Source organism: Acomys minous (genome assembly GCF_964271855.1).
Source record: "Acomys minous genome assembly, chromosome: 13".
NCBI lineage: Eukaryota > Metazoa > Chordata > Mammalia > Rodentia > Muridae > Acomys > Acomys minous.
Genome location: NC_140495.1, coordinates 55,651,755 through 55,666,268, shown reverse-complemented (window position 1 = coordinate 55,666,268; position 14,514 = coordinate 55,651,755). Strand labels below are relative to the sequence as shown.

Here is a 14,514-nt window from a genome sequence, read left to right as displayed (position 1 = left end):
TCTGCAATGCAGGGCCTCATCAATCTAGTGTCACAGGGAGGAACTCCTCAGCCAGAGGTTACAAAGCCCAGCCGTGCCTGCCCTGCAGCTTCCTTAAATCAGGGACTCCCAGGCGCTCCCCGCTGGGCTGGTACCAGGGCATGCCTATCCTATTCGAGACCTAGCTGGGTGGCTGCAGACTTGTCATGAATGGCTGTCTGGGCACCAAATTTCTCATTCCTGTGAATAGCACTACCATCTGCACACATGCCAACGTGTTGAGGCTCCCACGGCAGCCTGTTGTGGTTACCTCCCCAATAGCCACACAGCTCACAGTAACACCCAGAGTGTTCTTTTCTCTTCCAAGAAGTTTAGTTCCAGTGCATTTGTTACACTCCGATCACCTGAGTGTATTTCTGGGATCCCGATTGAAAGCCAGAGTCCAGAGTTGATGCAAAACCAAAGGAATTTATTAAGCTGACGCGTCAGGGTCCACCAAACTCCGGGGAAATGGAAAGACCCTGTTTCAGGGTTTAAATATCTTCTCCAAAAAGTAAAACTCAGTGACAATGGTTAGTTAAAGAGTGCTAGGCTAACAATAGGGGGTCTAGGGTGGTAAATTCTAATAGGGTGAGATAAGAGCAACAATTTCCAGGGGCAGGGTTGAGATGGGGGCTAGGGAGAATTTTTAACTTGTTCTTAGTTCGCTACAGCTCTGTTGTTCTCGTCATCGGCCTGCAGCTTGCTCGGCTGACAACGCTATTGTCATGGGAGCTGAGTCCAGGCCACCTGTAATTTTATTTATTTCCTCAGCTAAAAACTCCATTTCCTTAGCTAATAATGAAACACTATTTCCTTTGGCTAACAATGACTCTGCTGCATTCAGGCCATCTAGAATCTTATACATTGTGTGTAAAATGTCCTCAGAGCTGACATTTAGACAGTCCCTTCCTTTCTCAGCCCAGGTACTGTGCAGGTTTGGGAGAAGGAGAGAAATCATTGCAAGGCTCCTATCCCCCTCCTACCTACTTCTCAGCTCACCTACTGCCCTCCATAAGATACAAGGGGGCTCCTGTGGGGCATGAGGACTTAGCAAGCTTATGTGCACAAACGCCGGCCTCTGTTCCAACTGGACCTGTGAGAAGAACATTAGCACCAAGGTCTTACCGGTGTCTCGAGAATGGCAGCCCAGGCTAGACCTCGTGTCCTGCTATGAGATCTTTACCACTCATGTTCAAGGACTTCCCCCCACACCACGAGTAGACAAAGGGCCAGCTTCCTTCATCACTGCTCCATTGGTGTCCCAACGCTGGCCTCCCTCATCTGGCAGCCCCAGGCTTTTGCTGAGCACTGCCCGCTGCCTCTCCCCCTCCAGGTATGTGAGCCCACACCAACTGATCCACACACCAGGGACTGGGTCAATGGCTCATGCGGAGAGACCGGAGGAAGCGCTTGCCCATGTTTCCATCTTCCTACAGCTGATGCCACCTTGGAGACTCGGAGGACTCCAGCCTCTGCATGCGAGAGGCCACTAGTTTAATATCCAATAATTCACCAGGAACAGTAAAAGCTCTTATGAGTTCAACATTACTTGACATCAGATTATATTTTCCAAGTCACGGTATGTGCATGTCTTTGAGTTACCACGATTTTCAGGCATACTGCTGGGTCGAAGACACGCCTCAGCCTTTCCTGCTCTTCCAGATGACCTGAATTTGGTTCCCAACACCTGTATCTGCCTGTAACCCCAGCTCTGGAGAGACTAAATGCCCCCTTCTGGCCTCTGTGAACACCTGCATGCACATGAGCATACCCATATGGACCTGGGCATATACATAAATAAAAATAAAATGAATTTTTAAAGTGCTGATGGAGAAGTTAGGAAATCATGCTGGAGTCCAAAACGTTAAAGTTTAAAGAAAATACTATAGTAAATGACAAGCCTGCTGTGTAGATCTAGGGCCACCACATATCCTCAGTATGTGGAGAAGCAACTTACAGGACCGGTCCGATTGCTAATAAAAATAATATGCATGCATGCTGCATTAGAGAATGTGACTATGTGCATTTGCACACCCATAATACTCAGAATAACACCCCGAGACGATGGCGGGAGGATTGCTTTTACTTTAGACACATTTGCATTTAAAAATTATTTTTCAATAGCACATAACCTCACAGAAAAAGAAAAAGAAAAAGTCAAAGAATGCTACTCATGCACATGTACCCTGATGTTTTTCACGGCTGTTTATTTTTTTTTTTCGACTTCAGTAGCATTAGCCATAGTTTCTTTACCATGTGCAGTTTGGGAAAAGGAGGTAAGCACTTTTCTAGCCAGGAAAAACTGATGAGCTGGCAAAGCCAATGTGCACTGGAACATTTAGCAAATACATAGTCTTCCTTAGTTAATTCTTATTTGCTTAAAAATGAGCAATTAAGCATAAGTTGCAGGGAATAATATAAGAAACACCCTTTCCAAACATTCCACTGTGGTTTTGTTGAAAGTATTTGGGTTTTCTTTAAAGGGAACAGATGCTGTAAGCACAGCTGGAGCCCCTCCTCCGCGTGTCTGAGTTGCTGTACTTTCCCCACATCAGACACAAAGCCTGCAACAGATGAGGCAGGTGCGTTTTCCCCTATGGCAGGACAGACAGGGAGGAGGCAAAAACAGGCTTGCAAAGGAGACTGCATTGCCCATGGGGCTCACCAGAGCAGGTGGAAAACAGTATTTAAATATTCAGCTCCCCACCTCACAGCCTATAGTGAGAAAACAAAGTGGTTAACACAGGCACATGGGAAAGGCCTGCAAGTCAAGGCAACAGTCCTCGCCTTCCAAGCTGCACTCAGTATGAGCCAACCAGTGAAACTACAGCCTGCTCCTCTCTCAAAGCACCCATGGCCCTCAGTCCCTACGTCATTTACTCCTCTTTGTAACACAGGACCCTCAGAAGTCAGGAGCTAGACAGTTCCCCAAAAAGAAAAGCCACAGCATGTTAAATGTTCTGATTTAAAACTTCAATGATGGGGCTGGAGAGATGGCTCATGGGTTAAGAGCACTGGCAGTTCTTCTTAAAGCCCTGAGTTCAATTCCCAGCACCCACATGGTGGCCTACAACCATCTATAATGAGATCTGCTGCCCTCTTCTGGCATGCAGGTGTACATGCAGGCAGAATACTGTATAAATAATAAACAAATAAGGCTTCAACAAGGGGCTGGAGAGACAAGTTTAGGTGTTGAGATCACTTTCTGTTCTTTCAGAGGACCAGAGTTCACTTCCCAGCACCCATGTTGGACAGCTCACTCCAACTCCAGGGCATCCAGAGCCATCTTCTGGACTCTGTGGGCACCTGCACATGCGCATGCATGCACACAAACACATACATACACAGAAATAATACATCTTAAAAAAATAAAACCAATAGAATAGGCGTCCGTGACTATGGAGAGATGAATGGACTGCCACAGGTTTCCAGGAGACTTATTTTGGGCTACCGCCAGCACACTAAATATCTATTTACTGCCCGGCTCTGTGTGTGACCTAACATCCTTGTGACTATTTGCTAAATCCACTTAGAATGTGTGAGCAGACCCCTAGCTTCTGCCAACTGGAAGGGTAAGAACGCCACCAGATCATATCTGAGACCTATAGGAGAGACTGCCCTACGTTGCTGTTGCTTGCATAACTGCTGTTAATGTATCTGGAAACTGTCTTGATGTGTGTTTTTCTTCATTGTGTTACAATAAAACTTGACAAAACTGTTAGTAGTTAGAATGTGGCATCTAATCCATGTCCCAGACCATGGCCATTCATACTCACCCCTACCTAGAACAGGTATTTCTTTATATATATATATTTTTTACAACTTTTAAAAATGATTTATTTTTAATCTTATGTGCATTAGTGTTTTGCCTGCATGCTGTCTGTGTGAGGGTGTCAGATCTCCTGGATCTGGAGTTGCAGACAGTTGTGAGCTGCCATGTGGGTGCTGAGTATTGAACCCGGGTCCTCTGGAAGAGCAGCCAGTGCAATCAACCACTGAGCCATTTCTCTAGGCCCAGAGCAACTATTTCTTATTTCCTTTGAAGTAACAATTGTGTTTTATTTTATTTTATTGGCACGGACACATGCATATGTATTAAGTTTAACGGTCAAATAATTAAAAAAGCTATCACTCTAATTCACCGTGAAAAACGTATGTTCTTTCATCTGGTGTTAGAAACACAACAGTCTCACGTGTCCTTATAGACTCTTGAGACTAACAAGCCCACAGGAAGCGGAAAGATAGTACACGTGGTGTTGGGAGGGGATGGTACTATAAAAACCACAAGAGGCCATGACCTGAGCAGAGAGGCCTCGCCAGAGGAGGTAAGAGGCCAGGTCCCATGCCTATGAATACCTGAGGGAAAAGGAGGGTCCATGTGGCTTAGGGAACAGTTGAGGTAGAGCAGACGTGGCTCAGAAAACAGCAGCTCTAACAGAAGTTACGCCTTTTTCTCATATGGAAGGGAAAAAAAAACATACAGAACGGCAGGACGTGAGGTGGCCTGATTTTAAAACTTGATTTGAAGCTCAAAGAGGCAAAAAGCACACGATCACTTGGCGACGGTCCATTTCCACCGCAGAGAAGGGAGCATTCTCATCAGTACAAACCAACCTGGCCAAGCCCTTGGTCTGTATCTCCACCTCGAAAAGCCGGAGTGAGAGGCTGGGGAGACAGCTCAGTCAGTCACGTGCCTGTTGCGCGAGGACCTGAGTCTCTAGACCCCACACAGAAGAGCTGAGGACGATGGTGGTGGCGCAGGTTTGTAATCGCAGTGCTGTGGCGACAGGGACAGCAGGGTTTCTGAGCACACTAGCTAGCCTCAGACCTCCTCAGTGGGATCCAGGTCAACGAAAACCCCGTCTTCAAATATCAAGGTCGGGGCTGGAGAGATGGCTGGGCAGTTAGGAGCACTTGCTGCTCTTTCTCAGGCCCCAAGTTTGGTCCCTAGTATGCAGATCTATTGGCTTGCAACCGCTTATAGCTCAAGTTCCAGGGGATCAGATGCCTTTTTCTGGATGCCCTGGGTACTGAATAATAAGGGTACACATGCAGAGAAGCAGACACAACACATACACATAAATTAAATAAAAATCATGGTGGATGGTCCCCAAGGAATGACACCCAAGGTTCACCTCTGGCCTCAATATGTTTATACACACATGCATGCATGCCTACGCTCTCACACCCAGCCCCAGCCCCAGCCCCGACACCAGTGAGTGAGCTAGTAAGGCCCACAGTACAGAGTGTAAGGCTTTGATGGATCTGGGAGAAAGGTGTGTCTCGCTAAGCATGGTGTGATTTCCTTGCTGGTTACAGCAGCCGTATCTGATGAGTCTGGCTATACATTGAGGCCAGTGGTTGTCAGCCTTGGTTTATGTTAGAATCACTCCAGTCAGCTTGGGGAAACAGCAATGCCCTGGGTATTGACAAGTCTATGGAGGTGACAGCAGAGCAGGTTGCCAAGCTCTGCACAACAGTCTCATAAGCAGTTAGGACAGGGAGCTGCTGGTCGAGCCACCCTCCACCCCATCCAGCCTCCTCAAACTTCTGTGTCCATGTCAATCCCTCTGGGACCTGCTTACAAAGAGAGTTTTGGGTGACTGCTCAGGTAGCATACTGTCTCTGTCATCTTCTCATTTGGGAAGCTGCTAACCTGCACTCCCGGCATACTCAGGTGATCAAGTTTATTCCTTCTCAAGTCTCTGATTGCGTTGAAGATCGGATAATTTAGTTTTACGATTAAGCTTAGTTGTTTAGGGGTTAAGATGTTTTTAGGTCTAGACAGATGTTTTACGTTGATAATGGCAAGATGTGATGGAGATTGATCTACATTCAGAATATTAGATGCACCAAGAGAGGAAAGATGTTCTCTTCAAGGCTGTCAAGTACAAACAGCCAAAACACTAAGAATGTAGCATTTATATAATTCCTGATTGTGTCATGGTTTTTCTTGCTGTAGGGACTTTAGTGTGTGTGTGTGTGTGTGTGTGTGTGTGTGTGTGTGTAATGATATAAATGTATATGTAAAGATAAAAAATATTTAATTAAAAAAAGGAAAAATATTCTTCTTGGCACATCCTAGAGTAATAGCTTTTCCCCCTCCATTTTCAGGACTGGTTGTGAAATCTCATGGAGCCATGGCAGTCCACTGATGCTCTGATCACCTGTGTTCTTGATAAATGGCTAAATGTTTACTTGGAATCTCAGACCATCTTCCATCACTGTTCTGAGTCGAATCTTTTCTAGCACTTCCATTTTTGGGTGACCAGACTCTGTAGATTAAGAATTGGGGCCCACGGGGAAAGAAGCCCGGTGACAATGCACCCAATTGTCTAAACAAAAAAAGCACCTCCAATTCCCTCAGCCTCACTTCTCTAAGTACGCCCTGTTCTCCAAACCAAGTCCCTAAATATATATCTTCTCCATGGGGCTGATCATCATCCCAGGCAGTTCCGGCCCGGGCTCCCAATGTCCATCTGCCATGGGACCAGATGGCAGTCAGTCCTTCCTTCAGGGTTCCACTAAAGCAAGTGCTTTCCGGTAACCAGGTGATAAATAGCCATCAAAAAAGCCTGGCATTTGCTGCAATTAACTCCCTGTGGTTCAAGGAGTCAATACAAGCCCACGATGGCACATGGCAGCTGATGGTGGTGGCAGAGCTGCAGATGCCTCACACCGCTCTGGTCACAGGGCGCTCCTGCATAGAGCCCCAGCCCCCAGGAGCTGGCATATCCATCTTTAGAGCTTTCCTCATCCCAGTCATTAAGTGGTACTTATACGTGTCAAGATGCCAACATCTGCTTCCAAGCCAACGGGTGGGCTCTGAAAACCCACAGGCAGAGCTGGTGACTAGATGGAGAAAGCAAGAAGCCTCCAGAACAAAAGAGAGGCAGCACACACGTGGACGCCTGCAAGGACTAACGACAGCCACAGAGCAGGTACCGTCCTTGGATGCAACCCTTCTTTCTCCTGCGTTTTAAAAAGAGGAGGCCTATGGATTGACTTGTCTCAGGTGTCCACATTGCTCTGCTGTGGAAGCACAAAGTCTTTCCTGCTGTGTGATCCAGTCTGAGCCACTACTCTCTGCTTTCCATGTGGACACACGGGTTGAGGAAAGACTCTATAACAGGGTCCCAATCAACTGTCAGGCTTTAGCCAGTCACTTATCCAGTAATGGTCGCCCAGTGCTGATCTGAACCACCCAGAACACAGCAACACATGTTCCCCACTCCAGTAACAGACAATAATTGACAGGCCAGGTGTGAGATCTCTGCAGATTAGTAGTCACTCTGCAGATTAGTGAGGGCAGGAAAGATAGGACCCCTGGGATAGAACAGTGTTAAAGGTGGTGGGTGTTTAGCCACCATTCCACACTGGGTGTGCCCACTTGCCTTCCACTAGCATAATTATGGCTTCTTGACACCACCAGCTGCTAGGTGACTATGGGCCACGACCTCTGAGCCACACCCAGGGAACTGGGAGCAGCTAGGTGCCTTAGAGAAAATATGCATAGCTGCTAGCTAGGATGGGGCGAAGAGACAGACACCTGAATGCGGGGAGCCAGCATCATCATTCTCACTGGAGGGCTGGTCCAGACAGCACAGGATACAGAACACAAGGCCAGAGCTTGAGCTCCCCTGTCAGTTTGGGGTAGGGGTGGGGAGGTGGGGGTAGGGGCCGACAGTTCATCTCTACAGCTGAGATAAGATATCTTGCTTTCAGAATGCTAACAGTTTTGCTTGTTTGATTGTTTTTCTGCCATGGCTCACTAGTCCTGAATATATATTCTCAAAGATTGGAAGACTTTTTTTTTTTGGCAGCTCATTAAAAGGTACATTTTAAGAAGTTAAGAATGACCCTGGGTATTTTGTTTTTGAGCACTAGTTTAAAAGATGTAAAGTTACTTTTCAGCAGACTATTGTTTGTCCCCAGATACCAGTGTTTTCCTCTAAACTTAGAACCATTTCAAATTGTTTGTCTCCTTTTGATAACCTGACGGGACTCTGAGGGCTTAGTGCCTGCAGTCAGCACTTTTCACCTAGTACGGGGCTGGGGTGCCACACAGTAGGTCCTGCTCAACGTAGATTCTTTGCCTGTTTGTGCTACTCTGAATTATTTGATGTCAATCTTAAAAATACACACATTGCACCAATTAATTGGTTCAGGAGTAAATGTGAGACACTGTCCTTTGACCTCCACACCCTATACCCTGACACATATGTATTTGTAAATACACACGAGTGCACACACACACACATCATACACGTACACACACATGCATACAAGCAAATATGCATGCATGAGCATACCACACACACACATACACATCCCACATGCACACTACACAGAGTGTACAAAGTGATAAATGTAAAAGCATGCACCAATTATAAACACTGAAAGAGCAATCCACCAGCCCTGCAATGACCCTGAACGCTTTCCCAGGAAGACTGTACGCAGATCTCAGTTCTTTCTTCATAGTGAGCTGAATAAAACTCCCAGGGGGAAATGGCTGAAACTGTTTGTATCTTTGAATATATAATCCGATATAATAAAGCTTACTATGACTAAAAACAAAACTGGTGAAAAGGGGAGAGGAGCAAGTGAGGGAGAGGTGAGGAAGCCATAGTTTGGGCTCTAGAATTCTCTAGAAGCTACAAGGAGGCCAGTGCCCCTGGTGCACCAGGAACAGGATGGGCTGGAGGAGGCCGAGGAGCCGAGCTGCCTTCTGGGCCTGGGCTGGAGGCCCTGCTCCTCACTCCGGCACATATACCTCAGCCTCCTTAGATACAGTGTTCAACTTCTGTAACCCTTCCAGACACAAAGGAAACCTCACAGGTCTGACCCTAACAAGGGGCTGGCAGGCCTGGGAGGACACTGGGAGGAAGAGGAACAGCCCCCAAGGCTGGAACAATGGGGATATTGCCTGCCCTACTATACTTTTTGATTCTGGATTGTGATATAGCAACAAATTTATCACACTAGAACTTAATGAAGCACAGGACAGCCTAGTACTTGTCATGCGGAGTTCTGTCGCAGGCCACTGAGCCTGTAAATTCATAGTGCAAGTTTCTCTGGAACGGAGTTCAGAATTTCCCTCTGTCTTCTCTGCTGCCGTCCATCCTTCCAACATCCTAACTCTGTCCAGCGAGAAAGACAAGAAGAGTGCTGGAGGCGGAAATACTGAGAAAGAAGATGCCGAAGGCTGTACACCCGGTACCAACTTGGTGCTAGCTGCTGTGTGCGTGCCCCTACTATACGTAAGGGACCATCTCTAGGGCGTGCCTGTACTTAGTCATGGTCAGATGCTTAAGTTCCCTAAAGTCTCTATGCAGGAGAAAAAGGAGGCGCTACAGACACTAAAGAGCAGTGATCTTAAATACCTGATGGGCTCACACTTTTCATCACGTACCATCTGAGGCCTGAGGTTGGAAGGGTCAATCTCCCATGCTGAACTTGCCCTGCATGAGGTTTATGGTTCCTCCTGTCACTATACAGGATGATTTAAAATGACAGGGAGAATTCAAGGCCATCCTCAGGCTGCATGCTCAGCCCTGCCGCATGGTTTGAAGCCAGACCGGGCTAATAAACCCCCCAACTCAAAACAAAAAGACCCAAACCAAGACCATCCCTGCAAGTTAGGTCACTTTTCTTAATATCACTTAGTTTCTTTTTTTTTTTTTTTTTTTTTTGGATTTTTCGAGACAGAGTCTCTCTGTGTAGCCTTGGCTGTCCTGGACTTGCTTTGTAGACCAGGCTGGCCTCGAACTCACAGTGATCCTCCTGCCTCTGCCTCCCATGGTAGGCAGTCAGTTGGGCTGCTCGAGTATATTTTTGCATAACAGGTCCCTCACAGAGAGCAAGTAGCTTCTGTATTGCTTGATTAAACAAGACTATATTTCAAATGTGCCAAGTGTGCCGGCTATTTAAGAGCCATTCCTGTGATTTCGTATACAAAGAAAAAGTATTAATGAAATGTTTTACCAAGATTGGTCCAACCCCACTGTTTCATTTCTTGACACTAGGTAAATCATTTTTACACAGCACCATCAGTTATTCTAAAAGTGGACACACCCTGGGTTCTACATTCTGTCAAGTTTTAGCACCTGGCAGATTCCAGACAAAAGTCACTCGATAAATGAGTAATGGGATAAAAGTCAACCTCACAGGATAAGAGAGATCACAGATTTAATAGGGTTGTTGGCAGAATAGACAGACAATGGCCTTTATTCTTAAAAAAAAATTCTCAGGGTTAAAATTAAATGCAACTTTGTGTCACATAGTTTGAACAATTCCAGACTGTGTGAAGAGAGAGAGAGAAAAAAGACTCTCTGGTTCTGCAGGTCTTGCATAGTCTGTCTGTCTGTCTGTCTGTCTGTCTGTCTCGCTCTCTCTCTCTCTCTTTCTCTCTCTCTCTCTCTCCTCACTCTCTCTCCTAATTCTGTATTGTATAATCTCTTCGAAGCTTCAAAAATGACTCAAGAATTACTACAAGTGGGCCCAGGATATTTACACATTCTTTTCAATGCTTCTTTTTTTGTTGTTTTTTGTTTTTGTTTGTTTTTCTTTTTTCTTTTCAATGCTCTTTGTTCAGCTTTGAGAAAAAAAAAACAAAAGCAAAGCAAAACAAAAAAACTCAAACCCTATTTTCACTTGCAGGTAGGGGAGACTTTCTTGGGTATTTCTTTAAGAGTCTGTTCTTCAGAGTCAAGAGCAAAGATTTTTGTTTTCATCTTGAAATACCAATTCTGCTTCAAAATGAACTATGTCCCAATTATCCTGGGGATGGAAGGTAAGAAACTATTTCTCTCTTTCTGGCTTTTCTTAAAAAAAAAAAAAAAAAAAAAAAAAAGACGAAGTCCTGGCTGGCGATCAGCAAGCCAGAACAGAGCTGAGCTGCCCCATTTTAAGAATGTCTCAAACATTCCCCACTCTGGCAGTTCGAATAGACCAACGCAATAAGCCAAATCCTTGTGGCCCAGGGCCTCTGCCTGGTCAGGACAAATTTTTAGACAATCGGGCTGGCTGCTCAGCTAACCAGAATTTGACTGCTCTGTTATTTCATAGTCACCAGCCTTCGGAAAACCTGTTTAATCTTTTCAGCCAGAAAGCACAGAAATTGATTCCTAGACCTCCAACTTCTAACAGGCCTCTGGGTAGAGAAAGTCTGAGGCAAGCACCCTGGACCTGCCGGCAAGCTCCTTTCCCCAGCGCCCCAGGAGCCGCGCTCAACCAGGCGCTCCCTCAGAAAGGGTGCACAGGTTCCTCCCTCTGGTCCTCCTTCCCCGCACGCTCCTGGGATCCAAGAGGGGAATTTTTCTCTTCTTTCCACCCCCAATTACAAATGCAAATCCCCAGCCCTGGATGGCAGAGGTAGATGATGGATGGTACAAGTATTACTGATTCCATTCATCACTGCATCCCGCGCAAGGACGCCGCCTCGTTGCATAATTAAGTGATGAAGGCTCTTCCCGGGAATCTCTCCATCCAGGGACGTCTGTAAATCCGCTCAGCACACAGTGAGGTAGCTCGCCAAGGAAAACCGATTCCATCACCCATCCGTCCACCCTGGATGGGGATGGGCGACAGCACCTCAGAGAGACCCGCCATCCCCGGGCCCCTAGCTCACCCTCCGTGCAGCCGGCGCTCTCGCGCTTCTCCACGGCGGCCGGCACCCCGCTCCGGCCTCGCGGGGCCTGTGGGCGTCCCCGGGAGCCCCGGAGGCCGCCCCGCCCCAGGCCTCCGCGCGGCTACCCGCGGCCGGCGGGGTGCAGGGATGTAGCCACACCGGAAGGAGGAAGCGGGGTGCTTGCTGGCTCCGGGGCGCGAGGCCGCCGCCCACCGCTGCCCCGGAGTCTGGGCCTGGGCCTGCGCGTCGCCGCCCCCGTGCACGCGCGCGCGTCCGCGTTGCAGGAAACCTGAAGGAGGCATGGCGCGGCCCCGTCTCCCAGGCCCCCGGGTCCCCATGGGACTCCACTTACTCTCCGGTGGAGAAATTAGATGGACCAGCAGCCCCGCGCCAGAAAACACCTCTGAGAAGGCGAACGGAAACCCAAAACTTAGAAAAAAGGCAATAATAACAGCAGTAAAACACATAAATAGATCAATAATCAGCCTTTAATTTTTTTTAAACTTGGGAAAAGATCAGCTCACATGAGCTTTGGAATAGTACAAATTTTTATTCTTCCCTAAAGAGTTGTTTGTTTTTATTTTTATTTTTCTTTCTTTCATTTATTTATTTATTTGGTTGGTTGGTTTTTTGAAACAAGGTTTCTCTGTGTAGCCTTGGTTGTCCTGGGCTCGCTTTGTAGACCAGGCTGGCCTTGAACTCACAGTGATCTACCTGCCTCTGCCTCCCGAATGCTGGGATCAAAGCAGTGAGAGCATCCCTCACTTTAGCGCAGGCTGTCCTGGAACTCACTATGAAACTCAAGTTGGCCTCGAGCGTGAGGCAATCTTCCTGTCTCAGCCTCAGGAATGCAGGTCAGCATTAGTGCCAGGCACCCATAGTTTCTTCTTAAAATATTGACTTCTATTATTTTTAATTACGTGTGTGTGCGCGTGCGCGCGCACGCGCATGCCTGTGTGTGGGAGTGTGTACTTGAGTGCAGGGGCCGACTGAGTACGGAAGAATGAGGAGATCCCTTCCAGCTGCAGTTAAGATGTAATTGTGAGGTACCCAATGTGGGTGTCAGGAACTGAACTCAGGACCTCTGCTCTTAAATGCTGCCACGCCATCTCTCCAGACCCATCCATAGTTTCCTAACTGGCCTGATGGGAATTTTACTGGGTCTTATTAAAGCCTGATGTAAGCATTAGGACTGGTTAGCTGAGCATGGTGGCACTCACCCAGCATAGGGAGGCAGAGGCAGGTGATCTCTAAGTTTGAGGCCAGCCTGGTCTACAAAGGGAGTTCCAGGACAGCCAGGGCTACACAGAGAACCATGCCCCTCTCTCTTTTGGAGCATTACAAAATGGCAGCTCTGGTTTGATGAAGAGTATGGCTGACCACTGACTGGCTTTTGTCTTAAGAACAGTTGCCCACCAGCCCTTGTCCTTCTCACCTCCTGGCACTTGGGACACTTGCTTCCTCCCCCTCATCCTGCCACCCTCTATGTAGCTGGTCTCCTACCAGCAGGCTTTTCTGGAGCCTGCGTGTGCTCTCTCTCCCATATCTCCCAAACCAGACTCCCCCACATCCATTCACTTCAGAAACACAGAAGCCTCTCAGCCTCACCCAATTAGACTTGTTTGCTGGATATAAAAGGATGGGTATAAAAGAGGGTCCAGCCAAGGCCAAATTCGTAACTCACGTTTGAGTTCCCCCCTCACTGGGGGCAACTTCTCTACCTTGATAAAGGTCTGCTAGTTTTTTCCCCCCCTTACGCTCCTTGCTTGCCATTCTTTGCAATGTTAAAATAAAAGGAACTTGAGATCCACTGGCTCAGGGGTCACATGGGTGGCTGTTCAGTTTCTGAGACCTTAATTCTTTTAGTTAATTCTACTTAACTAAGAAGTAGGCTCTGTTTTATTCAAAGACCCCAGGGAGACCTGAGCTCATGTTTGACTTGAGTCAAGACATTCTCAAGGACAGTCTCTGACACTGTTGGGTGCAATATGGTACTGTTGGCTCAGCCCTACGGTTCCTGCTGCAGTTGTATTTCCATACTATCCCGTTGTGAGCTAATAGGTCCCATGGTTTAGCTAGCAGATCCTTCTAAAACCAAGAGCGGGACACCCCAGACAATACAGCCGTGGGTGCTTTAAAACCTGCGAATCCACTTCCTAGGTCAGAGGCTGTCAAAACCGTTTGCCACTCCCGTTTCTAACTCCCCTTTCCCATTGCATTCTTTCCCAGGATCAGCTCCAAAGAGCTTTCACAGGATCTGCAATGACAAAATGATTTTTTTTTTGGTAAAACACGAGGATATTATCTGTTACGCTCACTGCCAAACAATCGATCTGGTGGCACAAGAGTGATGAGGGATAAAATGAGTAGCACAGCCTGTATCCTGGCAGTGGGGACAAACCTGTGTCAGTAGAGAGTCCTCCGCGCCATACCACATTCTTTCGGTGAAGGCCCACGTGAGAACGTCCTCTAGGAAGCAGTAGTATCTCCTGTGATCTGTGTTTTAGTGCCATTCCTTCTGCGGTGACAAAAATACCTTAATAAAAAGCAACTTAGGGGGCCTCCTGCTAGCACCATCCAGTGTGGATGGACTCCCAAAATGGTGGCCTGGCTGCTGTGCACATCGGCAAAGGAGCCCAGGCCAGCTGGGGAGCGCCTCAAGTCCTGCGGACCACAGGCCACAGCAGGAGCTGTTCAGACAGTCTTCTCAAATGAGTAGGAGCCATGCATGAAGAAGCTGGCATAATGAACGAAGATCTGAGGAATAAATTCTCTCTGAGCTCCCCAGTGCCTGTCCTCACCGTGGAGCCACAGTGAAGGGCCTCACACGTACAACTACCTCAACATCTGGCGGCCGTCCTCAA

The 14,514-nt window shown here is 47.4% G+C and overlaps 1 protein-coding gene across 1 annotated transcript in view; it reads right to left on the bottom strand.

Moving 5' to 3' along the window:
- CHST10 (carbohydrate sulfotransferase 10) overlaps positions 1 to 11,887 on the bottom strand; it is a 29,435-nt gene extending 17,548 nt beyond the window's left edge. Inside the window, exon 1 of the mRNA XM_084754126.1 lies at positions 11,651 to 11,887. The gene's annotated coding sequence lies outside the window, so the exon portion shown is untranslated. The remainder of the gene's footprint in view (positions 1 to 11,650) is intronic.
- Between the last annotated feature and the right edge of the window lie 2,627 nt (positions 11,888 to 14,514).